The sequence below is a fragment of the Quercus suber genome, unplaced genomic scaffold (assembly GCF_002906115.3).
Source record: "Quercus suber isolate HL8 unplaced genomic scaffold, Cork oak 2.0 scaffold_216, whole genome shotgun sequence".
In the NCBI taxonomy this organism is placed as follows: Eukaryota; Viridiplantae; Streptophyta; class Magnoliopsida; order Fagales; family Fagaceae; genus Quercus; species Quercus suber.
The window spans coordinates 53,366-71,893 of NW_027069674.1; the positions used below are offsets into that span (position 1 = coordinate 53,366).

The 18,528-nt window shown below is 32.2% G+C and overlaps 1 protein-coding gene and 1 long non-coding RNA gene across 5 annotated transcripts in view; one reads left to right on the plus strand and one right to left on the minus strand.

Annotated features, from left to right (window-relative positions):
* Positions 1-18,528, minus strand: part of LOC112011126 (putative disease resistance protein RGA3) — a 93,304-nt gene that overhangs the window by 16,022 nt on the left and 58,754 nt on the right. Inside the window, exon 12 of one of the 2 annotated variants that reach the window (XM_065779717.1) lies at positions 12,139-12,405. The exons of the other annotated variant lie outside the window; for it this stretch is intronic. The gene's annotated coding sequence lies outside the window, so the exon portion shown is untranslated. Of the gene's footprint in view, positions 1-12,138; positions 12,406-18,528 lie in introns of those variants that run through there. 2 annotated transcript variants of the gene reach the window in all.
* LOC112036461 (uncharacterized) lies at positions 15,311-17,605 on the plus strand. Of its 3 annotated transcripts, XR_010631440.1 has the most exons (4): positions 15,311-15,650; positions 15,832-15,943; positions 16,403-16,445; positions 16,673-16,903. It is a non-coding gene; the product is annotated as an uncharacterized LOC112036461 (long non-coding RNA). The 3 variants fall into 3 exon arrangements; XR_010631442.1 differs by lacking the exons at positions 16,403-16,445; positions 16,673-16,903 and adding an exon at positions 16,995-17,605; XR_010631441.1 differs by lacking the exon at positions 16,403-16,445.

Genomic DNA, 18,528 nt, shown 5'->3' on the forward strand with positions numbered 1-18,528 from the left:
TTATTAATTGGACAATCCAAAATTAATGTCCGTAACCATCTAAAGTGTTGGAGTAAATCAAATAGGAGCTGTCAAAGATATAATCCCTTTCATCGAAAGAAGAAAGAGAGTGCGCAGATTTTTTGCTTGGTAGACAAGTTCAAGACTTGTTTTCCTATTGGAATTTTTAAACGCAAATGGCGAGCACTTTTACAATCTTTATCCAATTCTTTGTCACAATTGATTTGAAAGCATTCATTTGTTGTTATTGATTGGGCAAAGTCATGCACTATATCATGCATTTTGCAACCTATTATCTTTCCATCATTGCCATCTTTCTCAATTCTTGAAAGAAAGAGCGTAGGGCTAAATTTTCAAAGTATTCTTCTCCTATGATTTCATATCTGTGTTTGACTTGATATATCCTTGTGCCATCCACTGGAAGACCAATTCATCTCTAGAAAAGAGACAATCTTTTGGAAATAAAGAGCAATATGAGAAACAACGTTTCATTGCTGAGGGCAATTCATAATAACTCAATAACAATGGTGCTAAAAAACAGCTTCTAATTCCCACAAATTACTATCCAAAATTTTCTTCCATTGTACTACATCTCTCTTCTTGTGCATGAGACTACCTAGAGACTTTGCAGTGAGTGGTAAGCCTTTGCACTTAATTGCTAATTTTCTACCAAGATCTTCTAGACTCTTATGTTCATCCTCATTAGAAAATGCTATTTTACTAAAAATGAACCAACAGTCATCATGAGACAACAACCTCAAATTTATAATGAGGGAACTCCCATCACTTCCGCAACTTTTTGTTTACATGTGGTGATTAGAATTTTACTACCTTGGGCACCATTTTCAAGAGCAGGTTTGAATGGCTCCCACATTGTGGAGTCTTCACTCCATACATCATCTAAGACAAGGAGGAACCTGTTTCCCCTAATCAAATCACTAAGTTTACGCAATTGTGTTTGCAATTCAATAATATTATTGGGGAATGCAAGGTCAAGCTCTTGACACATTGCTTTGGCAACCCTACATTGATCAAAATGTTCAGAAACACAAACCCATATTCGTTTCTCAAAGTAGAGTTGCACCTTAGGATCATTGTAGGTTAGTTGGGCAAGGGTTGTTTTTCCAATACCACTCATGCCCACTAAAGAGATGACACGAGGATTTCTTTCCTCTTGATGACCCTCATCTAGTAGGTCACTCAGTAGGTCATCTCTTTGCTTATGACGGCCAATTATTTCAGAGGTATTAACAAAGGAAGTAGTTTTTGGTCGCTCAACTACGAAAACTTGGCTCGATCAAGCCTATAATTCAGTCTGCTTTTGGCAATCATATTTAATGTTTCATTAAGTTTTTTAATCTTGTGACCAATGTCATAACGTAGAGCAAGGTTTCTAACAAGACGGCAACAAAATGATGGGGAGGGAAAGAAGGAGCATACCGACTTGTTCATAGCTGGAGCGTTATCAGCTTTCTCAATCTCTGATTTAATCCTTGCAGTGTCCCACTTGTCCAACACGTCATCGATCTCGTAGTATGCATTTTTGAGCTGCTCTACCCAATGCTTCTGCTTCTCAGTACGCTGCTTCACTTGCCTTTCCTCGGCATCGTCCAGCATATCCTGGATGATTCCCAGATTGTCTTTAAGCTTTTTGACTTCTTCATCAACACCGACAATCAAGTTTATCTCTTGTATTGACTGTTGAGCAGCGAGGGAACCCAACTGCTTCAAGAGATCAATTACTATTGTGTCAGCCATACTAGGAGATGGAAGTTTGGTAAATAACTACGAGAAGAAACAAGACAGGTAATGTAGTTAAGAGGAGAAGGCCAAAGATTTCCATTGGCCATAGTTGTAAAGGTTCTGTTAAGCCAGTCAATGACCACATCACCCACTTATTTCCAACCATTTCTCTTTTATTTTTTTACTCTTTTTCTTTTTAATTTTGTAGCTTAATATTAGATTTCTTCCAACCTTTCTCATCATTTTCACCTTTTCATATATTTACTATTTTTAACCTTAATGTCACTCTTTCTTTATCCATTTCTCTCTCTCTCTCTCTCTCTTTAAAAAAATTATTTTGGTTCTCCATATCCTCATCCTCTTACTATAAATTTGATATCCTCTTTCCCAGTCTATACATGTTTTCCCATACAAAAGAGTTTNTATTCCCAGATTGTCTTTAAGCTTTTTGACTTCTTCATCAACACCGACAATCAAGTTTATCTCTTGTATTGACTGTTGAGCAGCGAGGGAACCCAACTGCTTCAAGAGATCAATTACTATTGTGTCAGCCATACTAGGAGATGGAAGTTGGTAAATAACTACAGAAGAAACAGAAAGAGGAGGACAAGGTAATCTGAGGTGTTGTTAATGTTCTTTCCAGCTTTTATAATGAACTGAGAAGGCCAAAGATTCACTTGGCCATAGTTGTAAAGGTTCTGTTAAGCCAGTCAATGACCACATCACCCACTTATTTCCAACCATTTCTCTTTTATTTTTTTACTCTTTTTCTTTTTAATTTTGTAGCTTAATATTAGATTTCTTCCAACCTTTCTCATCATTTTCACCTTTTCATATATTTACTATTTTTAACCTTAATGTCACTCTTTCTTTATCCATTTCTCTCTCTCTCTCTCTCTCTCTTTTAAAAAAATTATTTTGGTTCTCCATATCCTCATCCTCTTACTATAAATTTGATATCCTCTTTCCCAGTCTATACATGTTTTCCCATACAAAAGAGTTTATCACTCTCTCTCCCTCTCTTCATGTTTTTTTTCTCTCCTTTTTTTGGTAGATTTTTTATTTTTTTATCTCTACTTTATGTTGATGAATTTTTGTGTTCTTTAAAACTTTACTTTAGTCGATGCAATTTAATTTTTTTTTTTATTTTTTCTTTATTGTTAAATGTTATCATATTGCATTATAAAATAGTATATAAGAATATAACTTTTTTCTTTATATAGCATAATTGAATAATTTGGTATTTATAGTGATGACTGTATCTTTCATTTTAACTCTTCTTATTCTCATCTTATTTTCTAAATTTATCTAATTCAGGTATCTCCCAAAAGGTGATTATTCTCTCTCTCTCTCTCTCTCTCTCTCTCTCTCTCTCTCTCTCTCTCTCTCTTATTTATTATTTCTTGGAACTCTACTTTAAGTTGATGAATCATACGTTTTTTTATAACACTATTTTAGATTATTATGATTTGGTGGTGTGTTTTTTGAGTTCTCCATTACAAGCCTTCTCTCTCCTCTTATTATTTTTGTTTGATTTATGTTTGACATAATACTTAGTTATTTTTAAAGTGAGAATTTGAGTTTATATCAAAATACAATATTGCTATGTACTTGAATGTGTCTATTAACTATTTGAGTAATATCATGTGTAATTTTATAATGAAACTTGATTATCATGATAATCTCATTTAAAAGAATGAGAAATTTCAATCATATATTTGAAATTATTTTTCTTTTTTAGAGAATAATTTATTTGAAAGTTAAAGAATTTAGTTGTACAAAAAAAAAAAATTATGAAAATATAACCTACTATAACATAATTTAAAAAATATGAACCTCCTAAAAAATAAATAATATCAATCAAACACACCCAAAATAATAATGTGATATATTTGTAGAGATGGATAGATGGAAAATAATTTTAGAAATTATTTAATAACATGATATATTGTAGCGTTCACTATAATAACTGCTAAAATAAATCTATTTTAGTAATATTCTTTAAAAACGTTTCAATATTACTATATACTGAAAGCTACAACCAAAACATTGCAAATACACTTGTTTTTTGTAGTGCTTCCACAAAATTTAGAAAACAAATTTTACATTATATCACAATTATAAAATAATTATCTATTCCATGCATTGCGTGAGTCTATGATAGTTATGATTAAAGGCAATTCTATTGGGATAATTTGTCATTGCGTATTGGCATATAATTGCTAGAAGATCTTTGCCACCGAATAAGGTAAAGCATAAAGCCATAAACCCTGAGAGCGAGAAAGAGAGAAAAGAAATAGGTAGTAAAGAATCGAAGGACGACCTCCTGCTGTTTGATAGGCTCGAGCTTTTATGGGTGATGCTAAGAGAGGAACATTAAGGCAAGGAAGATTATAAGCCTTGCCTCTTTCTTGTCTTGATAGAATATTTACGTTTCTAGTTTAATGTTAACTTCAAAGAGAGGCTATGGTATATAATTACTCTTTGCACTTTAAAAAAGCTTGATGCTTTGTCCATTCAAAAAAAAGCACAACCCCTGAGAGCGAAGCAAAGAAATACTGAAATAGGAAGAAAAGTGTACGAGGTATGTGTTACGGTCAAGCTTTTTTAATGCTGCTAAAAATTAATGCAGATTCACGCAAGGGATATTATAAGGGACAAAATTGGCAAATTCCCTTTTTGTGTAAACTAAGCAGCATACTGCCCCCTTTCCCAAACTAAGTAGGAAAATGACCTTCTTTTGAAACTCGATTTTTTCAAAATTGAGTTAAACCTTGTAGTAGCGTTTTAAGGAGGCTATAGTGACACTTTAAAGAGCTTATAGTGGCGTTTTGGAATTCGAGCTCCATGAACTCAAGTTATAGGCAAAAAAAAAATAAAAATTGCATGGAACTCGAGTTCATGGAGCTGGAGTTCCAAAACGCCACTATAGGTCCTTAAAATGTCACTATAGGCTCCTTAAAACGCCACTATAGGGTTTCATAATTTTTTTTTTTTAACTCAATTTTGAGAAAATCGATTTTCAAAAGAGGGGCATTTTTCTAATTAGTTTGGGAAAGAAGGTAGAACGCTGCTTAGTTTGCACGAAAAGGGCATTTGCCCATTTTGGCCATATTATAAGAGCTTCTTGTCTTTTGATAGAATATTTATGCTTCTAGTTTTGGTTTAAGCTTTAAAAAGAGACTATATGATAGCTTTACTTTTTGCACTTCGAAAGCTTGATGCTTTACTCATACAGATTGGCTGTGAACTTAAACTAAAATTCTTCTTATGGAAATTAAAGACTCCACCACCCCAGCAAATTCATCAATTGCTTTCCTGTTTGCAAGATTAGGCTGTCTTCTAAAAGTTTCTTAAGTACAAAAAGAAAAGCCCCTTGTTTAATTACAAATTAAAATTTTTATTTAAAAAGAAAAAAGAAAGTTTATGAAACTTTAGGGTCCGTTTGGGTGTCGGGGTGAAAAAGTGAGAAGATAGAAAATAAGAAAGTAATGGAAAAATGGGAGGATACAAGAGAGTTTTATCACATATGTGTTTGGTTAAAAAGATGGAAAATTAAAAAGGTGGAAAATGAAAGAAAAAATAAATTGTATAAATTTACTCTCATGTCCCTAGTACATAATCTTTATGTTAGGGACATATATAATGTAATTGGCTAATCTTTTGACAAAACGCACTTTACTTGTAATTGGATAGATTTAGGATGAGTTTAGTACTTCAAGAAATAAGTGTTCAAGTTGAATATTGAAGTTATGCAAGTCTGACAAAAAAACAAGTGAAAAAGTGCTATTCATTAAAGCTCAACAAAAGCCTCGACAGAATCATTTCTATTGAGAATTAATGTTGAAACTCGACATAAGTTGTATCTGTCGAGAATTACGAAATCAGAATTTCCAGATCTGATTAAACGCATGAGTATTTCTGTAAGATTTCTTTTTTCACAACCCTAAACATATATAAAAATTATTTTAAAGGTCGTCATAAGTTGTTCAAGTGGATGCAATTGGAATACATGCATATTGTGACCAAAAGCGTATTGTGACCTAGTTCATCATTCCCTCTATAGAAGCTACTGTGTCTTTACGCTTAAGGTTTTGTGACCAAGGAGCTTCTGATCTTTATGTTGATGAATTAAAGAGCTTTACAGCCAACATTTTCCTTAAGTTGGTGTGTTAGTCATGTACTGGGATCCGTGCATCATTGGTTAGTCACAAACTGGGATTCGTGCATTGAAAAGAGAGATTGTTGATACATTAGGGTAAGGGTATTAGGGTATTAGGGTAAGAGTTCAATTGGGTATTAGGGTAAGGGTTCAATTGTAGATTGGTATTAGGTACTGGAATTCCTTTTACTTATAACCACTTGTTTTGATAATAGTGGATTCTCGAGAGTGGTGACCTTAAATTCACCTAGTGGAGTTTTACCTTGGAAGTTTTCTCCATTCGTAAACAAATCACCGTGTCAAATTTTTTCTACTACATTTAGTTTAATTGGTGATTTGTTTGTGTTAAAATTGATTTAATTAATTAACTTGGATTATTAATTAATTAATTTGCCAAAGGGGTCAATACATTTTTGGCCTATCACTTAAAAAATATATATTTTATTTGAAAAAAAAAAGTTAAGTTAAAAAATAAAAAATAAAAAATAAAACCAAATGATGTAAGTTAAAATGGAAAAAGAATAAAAAAAAAAAAATTAACATTACATTGTTGTGAGGAAGGATTGGGGGTAAATGAGTTATTACATTTAGGAGGATTGAATTTCAATGGGCACGAAGAGAAAATTGTTGGGCTCCACTATTTTCTCCCCTCTCTCCCTATCCAACCAAACACACCAATTTTTAGTTTCTCTCCTATTTTCTCTCATCTATTTTCCATTCCTCCACTTTTCACTCCAACAAAACGGATTCTTAAAGATAAAATAAGAGAAAATGTAGAAGGAAGTAAAATACTAGGAGTTCGGTCTCATAGGAAGAAAAAATAAAAAAAAAAAAATTAACATTACATTGTTGTGAGGAAGGATTGGGGGTAAATGAGTTATTACATTTAGGAGGATTGAATTTCAATGGGCACGAAGAGAAAATTGTTGGGCTCCACTATTTTCTCCCCTCTCTCCCTATCCAACCAAACACACCAATTTTTAGTTTCTCTCCTATTTTCTCTCATCTATTTTCCATTCCTCCACTTTTCACTCCAACAAAACGGATTCTTAAAGATAAAATAAGAGAAAATGTAGAAGGAAGTAAAATACTAGGAGTTCGGTCTCATAGGAAGAAAAAAATAATAATGGATTGATGGTGAAAAGCCTCCAGTTTACGGTTATTCCCAAAAAAATTGTCACGGCCAACCCACCAAGATTTTTCCTCCTCTAATCTCCTCTGGTCCTCCCCCATTCTCTCTCTTCTCTTCGTGGGTTTCACTTTCAAACGTTTGATTTTGATCATTTTTATGTTACACGTGTGTCTCATGTATATAGTCTATGATTTTATTAATGGTATGTAGACTAATTGATGTACTTATTTGGCACATGTATAAAGTTTACAAAGTTTGTTTGTTTGTTTGTTTGTTTTTTTATTTTTTTATTTTTTTTTAATATTCAGAAGGAAGTTTATGGACTAAATGGATTAAAATAAAATTTTATGATGTGTAATGGCCACTAACCTAAAGTTTAGAAGGTGTCAGGGCCTTTGTTTAGCCCCTTTTTTTGGAAACGCTATTTAGATTTTAGACTGTTGTGGATTGCTGAACAACCTTGCAAACCTACTTATACTGCATATAATATTTTTAAACTTGTCAAAAAATGAAGAATATTGTTATTTATGACTGTCAGGCTAACCATGGAGAGAAAACGTTGCATTGCGGTGCCAGAAAGTACAAATATTAGACAAATCAAAGGCATCAATTTTTCATTAACCAAGGGAAGCAGCAGGTCCACACAAGAACAGGGAAGCAGGACCAACAACACTCGAATTTAGTTACAGGTCCACACAACTTTTCATTGTATATTGACATATAAATATTGTTAGAAGATATCTTTGCCACCGAGTAAACAATTATTGCTTCTGATGTTTGTTCAGCTCCAGCTTTGTTGGATGCTCTTAAAGATCAAAGTTTGCCCTTGCTGTGAAAATATGTACATTTTACGCAAAACCTACCCATCCACACAAATACTAGAATTATACATGAGGTTCACCAAAAACTCGGCAACGAAATTGTTGTGTTTTCTTTATGACTGCTACACAAAATGTGATACTATATATATATTTAAATTCATGGTAAAATGAAGAAAGAATGCCTTCATTCTACAAGTGGAAAAACACCATACGAACTATGCCACTTTGCTAGAAAAACATAATAAAGAACTTGAGATTGATAAGTTTATAAATAAGATGATATAATATCAAATTATTATTTGTAATTTATTGATAATATAAATAGCCTATTTTATAGTAAAAATTATGTATAATTTTTAACAATATATGTTTAGTGAATCTAATTTTTAAGAGTTTATTAATGAAAATCACTTTATCTAATTAAACCAAATAATATATATATATATATATATATGTATTAAACACTACCATCATTTTATGTAAAGAAAATTTTAATCAAGTAATTCGAGTTTATTTAACAAGAAAATGAAGGCTTGAATATGTAATCTTGTTTGGAGATGAACTCAAATTCAGCTCATCTTGGCTCACCTCGATTACTACCAACACCGGAAGGAACTCTTTGAGTGAGACATGATTGACATGAGACAGTAATGAAGTCACAATAAACCAATAAGAAATTCAGTTCACTTCCAAGAATGTTCTTCTAGATATAGATATTGTGTAATGGTTACCTAATCCAACTAATGAAGTCAAAGTATTCACAATATCTTGATCCCTAATGGCAGCACTCTTCCATATTGAAAAGCACTTCTGGGTCTGAGACAAAGAACAAGCATTAGATATTGACTTAGAAACATGAGAAAGCAAGTACTACTACCTAATCCTATAACATTAAGACTAGATGATTAGCAAGTATAGATTTGAGCTATGATGGCTTCCCGCATTCTTCTAAAAAATTTATTTCTTTGAAAAAAAAAAAAAAGATTTTAAGCATTCAAATCATAGATGGATGGCTAAATAAAGGTATTATTGAAAAATAACGTAGTTTCCTTTCTTAGTTATCAAGCTAGATGGACTGCTAAAGAACCAGTATTCCAGGTTAAACATGCTGCTGCATCTTGGAAGTGATAACAAGCCATTTGTACACACAGCCTTCTGTATGATGTTTAGATTAAATGTGGGCGAATTAGAATGGAACATTTTTGCATGATGTTCTTGAATGANTATTAAACACTACCATCATTTTATGTAAAGAAAATTTTAATCAAGTAATTCGAGTTTATTTAACAAGAAAATGAAGGCTTGAATATGTAATCTTGTTTGGAGATGAACTCAAATTCAGCTCATCTTGGCTCACCTGATTACTACCAACACCGGAAGGAACTCTTTGAGTGAGACATGATTGACATGAGACAGTAATGAAGTCACAATAAACCAATAAGAAATTCAGTTCACTTCCAAGAATGTTCTTCTAGATATAGATATTGTGTAATGGTTACCTAATCCAACTAATGAAGTCAAAGTATTCACAATATCTTGATCCCTAATGGCAGCCGCTTCAATGCTTGCACTCTTCCTATTGAAAAGCACTTCTGGGTCTGAGACAAAGAACAAGCATTAGATATTGACTTAGAAACATGAGAAGCCAATTAGGATACTCTCCAGTGCCATGGTAGTCAAAAATACATAAACTATCCAAGTTTGAAGGTGCTTCCAAGGCATTCAAAACTAATACATAATCCTTTTTTCTTCTACTAATTGTATCTCTCAAAATATCAAATTTGCCAAACCATAGTTCCAAACTATTAAAAATGTTTTTTTTTAAAAAAAAAATATTTAAACATTTCTATTTTTTATATCATTGACGTGTTTTACAACTAACACATGTGTTAACTAAAGTCATAATATTCTTAAGTTGTTTCAGCAAAAAAGGAAAAAAAAAAAAGTTGTCACAAAAAATCAGTTCATATAAAGTTTTTTGTAAAATGAAATATATGTTTTGTAAGGCCACCAAACTTGATAATTTGCTAATGATGGAACCACTCGCAACAATATTTTCATAGTTATATAGTTCCAACTAAAGCAATTGTATATATTTTTAGTCTTAAAAAAACACATATCTACAAGTGGTTAAACGTTCATCTTGGGTAGTTTTAACTTTTCATATAATTTTACCTTTATATATTCATCTATTTAATTTAGATATTTTTTCAAAAAAAAAAATAATTTAGATATTTATAAGTAAACAATGAAATAATGATTCATGAATAAAAAAATATATATATATCTATACATATTTATCTTGTGTAGTTGTAACTTTACATATAATTTTGCATTTATATATTCATCTACTTTAATTTAGATGTTTATAACTTAAAAATGAAATCTATAAACAAGGTAATTAAAACAATCATATTTCTACAATTCAAAAAGTCACAATTTCTTTTATCAAAAAAAGGCCTTTTACATTTCGGTGAAATCATTTTTAAATTTTTTTTATAAAACCTTTGACATACCACTAACCTAACCACTTCATACATTAAAAAAATTTAAGGCTCATTATTACTTCCGTTAATATATTATGGATATCTTAATTGATTGAGATCAAACTAGAGAAATGCCTTTCATATTTCCTTGAAAACAAACAAACAAACAAACAAACAAACCCTTTGACATACCACTAACATAACTACATCTATAACTATTTAAACCATCCATGACATCTATTTCTTATTGATAACCATAAAATTTACAACTAGCAAGGGAACGTGTAAAGTAATAAAGAATAAATGAATGAAGAAAAAAAGAAATGAAATCAAACATCAATTAATAACCATTATTTGGAAAATAAAAAGGTGGTCAAGAGGAGTAAGAAATAAAATAAAGATGTCTAAACAGAGGATATTGAAAACTTTATAATGCAATAAAATCAACCATTACATTCACTTAATTAAATAAATAATCAACAATTAAATATAATAATAAAAAATTTAAACTTAAAACTAATCAAACTCTAATGTTTGTACAATGCAGTTGTGCAATACTAATGGTAAGGTATCTAGGCCATGAGTACGAAAGAAGTGGTTGCACAATCTGCAAGCTGGCCAACGTTAAAAGTTGGCGGTGGGAGGTGTATACTACCAAGATCCTTTATCACAGTACGCAAGTCCCTGCTTGCCTTACACTTGAAAACAGTGGTATGTGCATCCATAAAAAAGTCATTTTGTTAAACTTGCAAAGCTTGAAGGTAGGCAAATAGACTGACACAATCATTCAGGTGCTTGATGCTCTTGAAAGGCAGACTGCATGGCTATATAGCTTCTGACCGTTAATAAGCTCAATACATCCTTATGCATATCTGCCAATTTTTGGGGGTAGAAAAAATAAAAGAAAAGAAAAAGGTTAGCCAAGGCTGGATCATTTTTCCACAGTACATACTTAAACTAGAAGTTGAGAATTCAGAGAAAGTTCAAGTTAAATTACCCTTGAATTAAGATGCTAAAGGTCTAAAGCTGTAATCCTATAACAAGTATCGATAGCACTTGTGCCTGGATTTCTGCTTTATTTCTTATGATGATGCATGAAGATTTGTAGACCTAGAGAATGAAGCCAGGGAGAAATCCTGACAGGAGTCCTCCAATATGAGCAGAATTGACCACACGAGGAAGAAATCCAAGGGATAAATTTATGGCAATAATGAGCTTGAGAGTTACAACTTACAAGTGCTGCACACTGAATATTCAGGAGTCAAGACCTATTCTCACAAACTAAGAGCATATAAGCTTAGGTTAATCAGACAAAACCTTAGCTTTGAGTCTCAAACTGTGACTTTTACCAACCCAAGACATAAGGGCAAAAAGAATATGTTACCTTATTTGCATAGACTGTCTAGTTAGAAGCTCAAAAAGCATTGTTCCCAATAGGCCAAAAAATGAATTAGATGCCCCGACTGATATTGTTGACTTTGGCAGGACATCATTGTGGTGTCCTATGATATAAAAGATCAACCGATTATGCATAGCCACTTTTCCAGAAGGGATTGTGCAGTTAAGAAAGATGCTAAAGTTGATTATGAAATCTATTAATCTACACTTTACCCACAATCCAAAATGATTTTAAACATAGATGACCGCTTGGTAGGATGACTTAAAAAGCTAACAGAAAAGCACCTCATGAGAAAAGAAGAAGAATATATAATTACCTATGCTACATTAATTATGCAGTATTAACACCCAGAGGTTATAGCAGAAAGTGCAAAAACTCCAGAAATAGTATGGACACTTAGGCTGCAAAAGAAAGATGTGATATCTAAACAACAAAGGTCTTTATGAACAGTCACCATAAATACATGATCAAGACACTTCAAGTCCAAAGAAAAAAAATGCAAACCTTCAATGTAAACATAAGGCTATTAAGAATGAAATTGGAAGCCATCTTTCAGATCATCATCACTATAATACTCTTCATTGTTGCATTCAACACCATTCTTCATGCATATTACTTCGAACACTGGTTCTGCTACTAGCTTAGTGAGCCTTGTAAGTGATCTAAATCATGAGTGACATCCATACCAACAGATAAATGGAGAGGAAGATATAAGAAACTGAATAACAGCAAGCCAAATGGAAACCTAATAAAGCATCAGATAGATACCTGAAGGACAAATTTGGGCAACATTAAAATGTACAAAGGGAACACATACTTCCTTGGCAATTCAGAATCCTTAGGGCTGGCCCTTAAAGCTCCCTTGTAAAGTGGGAATTGTTTCTTGTGCTGGATAGGGGTTATTAATGGTAACAAGCATCAATTAGAAGTAATACCACCACCACATTGAGAAGGAAAAGGCAGGAAGAGTATGGGAAAAAAAACTTTTTCTAAGACATAGGAGGATGGGGGAAGAGAGATAGAGTACTTCCTAAAGGAAATAAACAATGGAGGGAACTCTTTGAGTGAGACATGATTGACATTAGATAGCAATGAAGTCACAATAAACCAATAAGAAATTCAGTTCACTTCCAAGAATGTTGTTCTGGATGTACATATTGTGTGATGGTTACCTAATCCAATTAACGAAGCCAAGTATTCATGACATCTTCATCCCTAATGGCAGCTGCCTCCCATGCTTTGCACTCTTCCATATCGAGAAATACATTCTGCTCTAAGACAAAGAACAAGCATTAGATAGATTTAGAAACTTGATACATAGCAAGTACCAAATCCTATAACATTTTGACTAGATGATTAATAAGTATAGATTTGAGATATGAGGGCTTCCCTGAATTCTTCTAAATAATTTATTTAAAAAAAAAAATAATAAAAACACCCGAGGTGTTAAGCATTCAAATTTTAGATGGAAGGCTAAATAAAGGTGTTACTGAAAAATTACCTAGTTGCCTTTTGTAGTTATCAAACTAGATGGACTGCTAAAGAACCAGCATTCCATGTTAAACTTCTTTCTGCATTTTGGACGGGTTAACAGTCTTTTAGTACACACAGCCTTCTGTATGTTTAGATTAAATGTGGCTGAATTAGATTGGAACATTATTGCATGATGTTCTGGAATGAGACCAAAACATTCCTAGGCCCATAAAGGTTGGAAATAGAAGTTACTGACCTTGGATTATAAATCAAATATAACAGCATCACAAGAAGAAAAAAAATATAAAGATACTTATAGGTGAATTACAATTGATGAGCAAAATATGACTTTAATGCGTCAATTTTTTCTATATATTCACTTCTATTTCAGGTATGTCCATTTCATTCCAAAAGAAAATTAAATATTATGGATGGAGAAAATAGAAATGAAAATATACAGAAGATTAAAATGAAATATCATAATATACCTTACTATAGAAGAGTATCCAAGGTATTTGTGATTTCTTCTTCTCTCCTAGTGGTCACCTCCGAGCAAGTATATAACTCAATAACTTTCAAACTAGATGATAAGGGGGAAAAAAATATTGGTGCCTTAATTTTCAAAATATTAAAGAGAACAGGACCAAAAAGAACTAGTGAAAAAAGTTACAAATGAAAGATTTAAATATTAAAGGAAAAACTTTATAGCACCATTAATAGCCAATGAGGTTTCTGACTTTCTGCTTCATCCTTGGCCAACACATCTTTTCTCAATACTTTTGGACTAGTTTCGAACAATCTGCTTGCTACTTTATAGTAGGCTAGCTTGTAAAGGTCAAATCACCACCCAGAAAATGCCACTCCCAAACACCAAAACCTTCCCTACAAATTTTCCCATGTAGTGTTAAAGAATTTAAATACTAGAAGGCTTTAAGTGTTATAGAATTTGAGTAGTGAGTACTAGCAAGGTGTTATAGACAATCTCAAATTTGGGGGTAAATATCTGCTTTGTTGCAATATACATATTGGGAATGACTCTTAACTCTAAAGATAGGAGGTTGACTTGTATCATTATTTATCGGAGTCTTAACAGATGGAATTGCTTTTGTAGCTTTCAAAGCAAAGGCATGTGGCTTTCTTGTGGAAGTGGCACATATATTTGATAACAGGAAAACAGTCAATAATTAAAAGAAAAGGTTTTATAGAGGAAGCACTAGAAAATGACAAAATTTTCCAAGGTATATACGGATACTCAAGGCCTTTTTCAAGAGATAAGCACGCAGACTCAGATTCTTTATATATTCAAAATAATATACTGTGGTTCTTTTCAAAAGTATTGTGTCAAGAAGCTCAAGTAGGCCCCATCTACATAGGACAATTTCACACAAAAATGTAATGAATCAGCAATGCTAGAGCAAACCGCAAGATTTCAGAGGACATACTGGACATAATTAGTGTCAACTATCAACATACAAGAAAAACAAAGGGATACAATAAAACATTAAACATCAAATTAATAGCTACTCTAATTGGACAGTGCTGCTATTCACTTTATTCAGCCATTTTTTCTTCTAATATGGTTGTTCCAATCTAAGAGTTGGTGACATCTTTAGGAACTAATATAGTAATATATGCTTAGGTCATGTTGCTTGCATATGGTTCTGCCTATTTATTGATAAAATTTGTGGTACATCCCTTCTTTCTATCACTGATCAAGGACATCTGTATGGTCCAAGTCTTCAAGAAACTCAACTGATTGGTTGAAGACTGTAGTTTTGCCCACATCATGTCACTTATCATGACCTTGCTTTGTTTCTCACTATTTCTCAATTGCACACTGCACACACAAAATGAGCAACAAGTCCATATCTAATCTAATCTAATCTAATCTAATCTAATACTATATATAAAAGCAGAAGCTTTTAAGGAGGTGCTGACACGTTAGCAAAAAAGACCCCTTAAAATGCTGCCACGTTTACCATTTTTTTGTTTAAAAAACCGCACGTCGCGTTAAATTACATTGTTTTATTACAAGTGTAACACCGTTTGACAGTTTTATGTATATTTAAAAAAAAAAAAACGGTTAAAATAAAATAAAATGAAAAAGCATTTCAACTAGAAAAACCCTAGCGACACTGCGATGCAGAGAAAGGGAAGGAGAAAAAGGAAAACCTTGCACCACACTGGAGATTCGTACGGCCGGCCATCGCCATCCCCTGATAGACTTAGACCACCGCAATCGGCACCGTCAAAATTAACCTTGAGGTATTGAGATACGGAGATAGAGACAGAGAAAGGGAGAGGCGATGAAAGCAGAGAAAGAAGCAGATGAAAGGGAGAGGCGATGAAAGAAACAGGGAAAGGAAGAAGCGATGAAAGAAGCAGAGAAAACGCCAGAGTTATTAGAGACAGATAGAGACATAGATACAGTCCGGTAAGTTTTTTTTTTTCTTTTTCTTTGATCTGGGTAGAAGACAATATTACAATTCCCTTTTGTTATTTCACGTTACAAACCCCCTGACCAACATAATTATTTACGCAATTGCATCAACTATATTAAGGGTTTGCACTAAACACCGTTCAATGAAATATGAGAGATTTGTTTTCTTATTAAGGTTTGGCTTTAAAATTGGTTTTGATCTACGGTCACAATCATAATTAGAGAAGAAGAAGAAGAGAAAGGCGGTGGAGCAAACACAGGCAAAGCAGGGGAAATATTACCGACAGGTATAACCCCAAAAAATTGAAAATTTGTTGGATATTGTTGTGTTTTGCTATATAAAATTATAAATGAAAAAATTAATTTTTAAATGTGAGTTTTAAAATTTTTTTATGTATTTTTCTCTTATTTAATAAAACTCAATTACTGGATATGTAAATTCAAGTGCTATTTGGGAAGATAGGAAGTAGTTTGTGCCTCATAATATTTCCCAATTTTTTTCTTTTTTAATTTTTAAAATTTATATATGCTTGATTAGTCTTTTTCCCCCTATAACTGATGCTTTGATTTTAGTATTTTGTCGCTTTATTTATTATTAATTTTTCAATCTACCTAGAGAGGTTTAATTAATTTTTGGTTGGTTAGAGTGCTTGGTTGACCCCATAGCATTTGCTGCTAAACATGTTGAAATTTTTCTTCTCCTTTCTTATATGAGACATTCGGTAATTTTTCCTATTTGTTTGTAGGACTGATTTTTCTGTGTATAGAATAGAGCAGAAAGTAGAAAAGGTGATTTTTCTGATTTTTCTTCTCCTTCAAATAGTGGCATGCATTGATCTCACAACTGATATGGTTTATATATATTTTTAATCTTAAATTTTTTTTACAAATCATTTTATCTTAATTGATTGCACCTTGAATTTTACATATGATGTGTTTGTTAGATTACCAAAATCTTCAGTTTTTTTTTCATTTTTTTCTCTGATTTTTAATTTAGTTACTTCTTTATTTTGCAGCCTTTGAAATGAATTGGTTTTGCCTGGAATATTTGGATTCATTTTTTAAGGGTACTCCAAACTTATAATTTAAAGGTTACGATATTTAGATTGTTTTAATAGTTGGGCTTCTATTTAATCTCTTATCCTATTCTCTTCAATTAGGTTTGTTGTCAATTTAGGGATTTCGTTGAAATAAGGGAAACAACCTAGAAGATCAAATTCTAATTGAATTGTTCTTAGGAATTTTCAGTTTTGGGGTTTTGTTCCTTTGCTTTCTTGAATTTTAGTTTCATATTTTGTTTTGTTTCTATTTTTTTTGGCTTGCTATCTGGGTCATTAGAGAAGAAGAAGGGTTATTAGATAAGAAGAGAAAGGTAGTGGAACAAACACAGGCCAATAAGGGAAAAGGTTTTTATGGTGATTGTTGGACAATTGGCGTTTTGCATGCCCAACAACATGGTTTTTATGCCCTGAATTGCCACACCCTTAATCAAACAGCACCCACCTCAAAGAAAAGATGAATCCCCTTCATTCGGTAAAAGAAAAAACGGCAAAATAAAATCTCTTCCTTCCAATTTTCAATTTGACACCCACTCTGTTTCGCTTCTTTTCTGCAACAACAATACCTAAGGTCAGCATTTTGTTACTTGATGTGTTATATTCTTTATTTTGATGCTCTCTTCCTGATTTATCATAATCCTTTTTTGTTTTTGGGGTGGCATCATGGGGTTTAGCCCTTGAATATGTGTAGAAAAAAACATGTTTACCCTTGAATAATGGTGGATTTTTCAATGTTGCTGCTCTGACCATCTATTATCTGAAACTAAAAAGTCTAAAACCCCTTTAATGTTTGTGCTAAAAAGTCATGTTTTCTGTTTGATTGTATATTTGCTTAAAGGAATGAATGAATTTCTTTTTGACAGTAAATAATGTTTTTTTTTTTTTTTCACTTATTGAATTTGATTAACGCTTTTTTTTTTTTTTTTTTTTTTAGTTTGGGTAAATTAAATAGCCAACATATTGCTTAAAATTATGTCGTTGAATATTTAGGATTATTTACTAAAGATTGTTGTGTGGTGTACACATTAATGTTTAGATTAATTTGTTAATCTTTGGAAAAAGTTTTTTATTTTAAAAACAAATTGTTGTGTGTATGGATAGAGGATGAAGAGGTCGGATAGGAATAATTGGTAATATTTTTTTACAAAGAAAAAGAAGAGGTCGGATAGGAATAGCAGAAGCAAATATAACTTGACAAATTTATTAATGGGTGAAAAGCAATGGATTTCAGAATAGGAAGAGGCAGAATAGGAGGAGGTGAAAACTAAAAAGTGATGGGTTTGTGTAATTAAGGAGATAGCTGTTCGAGTAGCTAAAGAATATGAAACTATTCTCACAAAATCTAATTATAGATTATGATGTCCTTAAAATAAAATAAAATAAATTTCCAGCAAACATACAAAAAAATAAAATAATAGATGCAAGAAACCGTTGTTTGCAAGGTACTAAACAAAATGTTGTGGTGGGCATAAATTACAAAGCGATTTGTTGGGTATTTTCTTACATTCAACACTCTATACCTGCAAATAAAAATACAGCTTAAATTAAAAAAAATAAAATAAAAAAAGAAAAAGAAAAAGTGGTGTTCCAATGAATCTTATGTAAGGTATGGACTTTTGAGCAAAGGGAACCATTCAAATTGAACATGATCTAAGATCTACCAACTAAAAGTGGATTTAATGATACACACTTTGTGGTTTTGAGTCCATCAAAGCAACAAACATACATGTATAAACATCACAACACAGGTAGCAATATAACAATCCAATGCACAAAGTAAATTTGAATGATCAAAACCCACTACGGATCCAACC